Source organism: Phacochoerus africanus, chromosome 5 (genome assembly GCF_016906955.1).
Source record: "Phacochoerus africanus isolate WHEZ1 chromosome 5, ROS_Pafr_v1, whole genome shotgun sequence".
Classification (NCBI taxonomy): Eukaryota; Metazoa; Chordata; class Mammalia; order Artiodactyla; family Suidae; genus Phacochoerus; species Phacochoerus africanus.
Genome location: NC_062548.1, coordinates 63,469,210 through 63,473,508, shown reverse-complemented (window position 1 = coordinate 63,473,508; position 4,299 = coordinate 63,469,210). Strand labels below are relative to the sequence as shown.

The 4,299-nt window shown below is 38.6% G+C and overlaps 1 pseudogene; it reads right to left on the bottom strand.

The window, feature by feature from the left end:
* Nucleotides 1-1,261: 1,261 nt before the first annotated feature.
* Nucleotides 1,262-3,764, bottom strand: LOC125128445 (probable G-protein coupled receptor 160; annotated as a pseudogene).
* Nucleotides 3,765-4,299: the final 535 nt, after the last annotated feature.

Here is a 4,299-nt window from a genome sequence, read left to right as displayed (position 1 = left end):
AAAATTAGGCCCTGTGGTCTCTGTAGGTAACTGCAAGCTGGTTCTGAAGCTGGGAGTTTAAGAACACATGTCTGAAGTGGCCATCCGGGGATTGGAAAGCCAAATTTAAGAAGCCTTTTGGTTTTGGAACTCACGCTTCCCTTGATCTTGCTTGCCAGCAAAAACAGTCAGAGGGACTAGAGAGATGGCCTTGGGATCAGCTTCCCAAATCCCACGTGAATGTATATCCAGACCCAAGTTGCAACGAATTCTCGGAAGTGTTGGTGTCACTTTCCAACCCCTACAGCTAGAAAGAAGAAAAAAGAGAGGCCAAGAATCTAACCACAGTAGCCACCCCAAAGGTGGCTTTGTTTTGCTTTCCTTTTCCACATTTATATTTTGAGCAGTAAGCTGCTATTGAGAGTTAAACAAATTTTTGTTTAAATTGAAATATAGTTGATTTACGATGTTTCAGGTGTATAGCAAAGTGATTCAGTTGTGCATATACATACATATGTTTTCTTTTTCAGGTTCTTTTCCATTATATTTTATGACGAGATATTGACTATGGTTCCTTGTGCTATATAGTAGGTCAATTGTAAAAACATTTGATTAAAAGGGGTAAGTTCATATCCTAAGTTTGCAGTGAATTCATGTTTACGTAACAGTTTGCATCCAAGAGTTTTCTGGGTAACAGAAACATCAGTATAGCAAAACATTACCCATTTCACTTTTGTGTTAATAACAAATTAACACTGGTAATATACAATGTTCCTGAACAGGTATAAATACTTTCTTGGAATTATTTTGTTTTTAAAGAAAACCACTATTTAATGAGCAGTATCATAGCCCCCAAAGATACATTATGAAAAGTTATGAAAGTTAGGATGAGGGAAGCTTCAGTTCAGTTCATTTTTTATATATCCTGAGTCATCAATCTCTTTCATTTAAAAAATGGGGAGAATTTATGTGAGATTCTTAGTGTAGTCGTTAGTTTTGATTATTTTATTTATTTATTTAATGGCTACACCTGGGGTATATGGACGTTCTCAGGCTAGGGATTAAATCTGAGCTGCAGGAATGCTGGATCCTTTAACCCACTGTGCCAGGCTGGGGATCAAACCTGTGCTTCTGTAGTTACCCAGACCACTGTAGTTGGATTCTTAACCCACTGAGCCATGGCGGGAACTCCCAGTTTTGATTAGTTTTAATGTTACAACTAAATTGTTAACATAAAAATTTATTATTTTTTTTTCCTTTTTTTTTTGGCTTTTTGCCTTTTCTAGGGAACTCCCAAAAAATTTATTATTGATGTAGAGGTTTCAATTTGCTCAAGATTATAAACTATAGACGGAATGAAATAGCATTTCCAACTGACAAGTGGAACCACAAGTAATGTGAGGTCTCTTAAGCTTGTGACAAGTAAACCAGTCAACTGTAGCAATAAGAAAACTATTGACAGAAGTTCCCATCATGGCTCAGTTGTTAGTGAATCTGACTAGGAACCATGAGGTTGTGGGTTCAATCCCTGGCCTTGCTCAGTGGGTTAAGGATCCGGCGTTGCCGTGAGCTGTGGTGTAGGTTGCAGATGCAGCTCGGTTCTGGCATTGCTGTGGCTGTGGTATAGGCCGGTGGCTACAGCTCTGATTCGATCCCTAGCCTGGGAACCTCTATATGCTGCAGGTGCGGCCCTAGAAAAGACAAAAAGACGAAAAAAAAAAAAAAAGTATTGACAAAGTACAGCCTGTGAATATTCCTCTTCAGGTACACTGGAGTCTGTCCTTTAAATAAAAGAATGATTATTTGAAGTAGCACAGATGGAAACCAGGAATGTGTGAAAACAGATCATGAGCTTGGGCAAGAGGTTTTTTTTAGAGCTCACATTATAATTGGAGTGGGATAAAAAAAGAAAAATATAGGATAGTCTCATTCATATAGGAAGTTATCCTCATAGCCTGCGTCAAGGTCGTAACTTCTGACCAGAGGTTATAAAAATCATAAATAAAATCATCACCATGGAAAAAGACAGTAGCCCCAAATGCTGACATAGTAAAAACACTGAGACTGCTCAGGTGCAGTGCCCCTGACTCTCATGTTGCTCAAGGATCAGCTGGATTCCTAGATCCTTTATTTTTTTGTTGCTGTTGTTAATGGTTTCATTCTGATGATCACTGAGTATAGACATGCAGTTGATTTCTGCATATTGGTTTTGTGACTATCAGACTGGCTAAACCTTACTACGGGCAGACCTTGTTTCATTGGGCTTCACTTTGTTGCACTTCATAGGCAGTGCGTTTTTTCACAGATTGAAGGCTTTGTGGCAACACTGTGTCAAGCAATTGTATTGGCGCCATTCTTCCAATAGCATTGGCTCACTTGGTGTCTCTGGGTCACATTTGGGTAATTCTGGCAATATTTCAAACTTTTAAATTATTGTTACATTTGTTGTAGTGATCTGTGATCTTCCCTGTTACTATTGCAATTGTTTAAGGGCAGCAGGAACTGTGCCCATGAAAGACAATGAATATTAAAAAAAAAAAAAAAAAGAACAGAACACTGATGGGAGAAAACACTCTGTATCTTCAGGTTTTGGTAGAGAGCCGGACCTCCCAAACATAAGCAAGGACTGAAATCCAAATTAAAACTACTGTGAAGAAATAAAAATAATCGATGCCACCTAAATGGAAACATGGTGATTTTAGAGAAATTCAAGTAATAATCTACATAAGCTATTAGGAAAACTGGGTAGTGTAAAAAGCTGTAAGTTAAGGAAATAACTTGAGTAAACATGGCAGATGTAGTATTTAGTAAACCTAATGCCTAAAAGCACAAAATCCCTGAAACACGATACAGTAGAAATGTTTACAGAAGAAAAAGATCCATGAAGGCTGGTGAAATGCAAAATATTCCACAAAATTTTTAATTTTTTTTTAATTTTTGGGGATGCACCCTTGGCATATTGAAGTTCCCAGACTAGGGGTTGAATTGAAGCTGCAGCTGTCAGCCACAGCCACAGCCACAACAACTTGGGATCCAAGCTGATTCTGCCACCTACACCATAGGTCATGGCAGCATTGGATCCTTAACCCACTGAGCAGAGCTGGGGATCGAACCTGAAACCTCATGGGTACTAGTCAGGTTCATTACCACTGAGCCACAACAAGAACTTCCTCCATACAATTTTGATGGGCATTTTTCCTTCTCATTTCAAGTGTGAAAATATTTAATAATGGTTTTCCAAGTATAACCAAGAATAGCAGGAGTTCCCTGGTAGCCTAGCAGTTAAGGATCTGGCTTTGTCACTGACGTGGCTTGGGTCACTGCTGTAGCACAAATCCGGTCCCTGCCCTGGGAACCTCCTCATGCCCTCAGGCTGGCCAGAAAAAAAAAAAAAGTCGACAGTTAACATTGAGGGGCTGATTTATTTCACGTAACTGGAACTGAAAACAGCAGTTTGCTAAAGATAGAAATGGGGGAGGTAGTTTTTTAAAGCAGTAATTTTTTTAGTTAAATTTCAGTCAGCTTGCTGAAATGTAATATGATAAAACCCTGCTTCACGCTATTTTTTATCATTTGCTGCTTTCTCCACCAAGTCTTCTTTGGCCGATGAACTCCTATTTTATTTCACCTTTACTGCCTTTAATGATCTTTCATTCGGTTCCCAGCATTTTATTTGGTTATATCAAAATGCCCCGTGAGTAAGCTCTGAGTCATGTACGCAAGTGTGGGACAGAGTGATTGCAGCTCCTTGAAGCTGCACCTTCTGCCAAGGCGGTCGGTCCCATTGGGTCCCTTTGCCTGGGGAATTGGGGGTGAGGGGGTGGGGTGGTCCCTGAGAGTTCTTCCTAAAACTTTTTACAGAGATATAAAAGATGATTTGAAAAAGCAGTGGTGCACAATTACATTTAAAATATTGTGCAGCCTTCATCACTATCCATTTCAAATTTTTTTATCACCCTAAATAGAAACTCTGTAACCATTAAGCAATAATAACTCCTTTAATCCCCTGCTCCCCAGTCCCTGGTAATCTCTAATTTCTGTCCCTATGAATTTGCCTTTTCTAGATAATTCATGTAAGTGGTATCATACAATATTTATCCTTTTGTATACGGCTTATATCACTTAGCATAGCAGCTTTCAAGATTCATCCATCTTGTAACATGTATCGGAAATTTGTTATTTTTTATGACTGAATAATATTCCACTGTATGTATATATCATATTTTGTTAATTCATTCATCTATCCATGGACATTTGGGTTGTTTTTACTTTTGGCTAGTGTGACTAATACTACTATGAACACTGATGTATAAATATCTA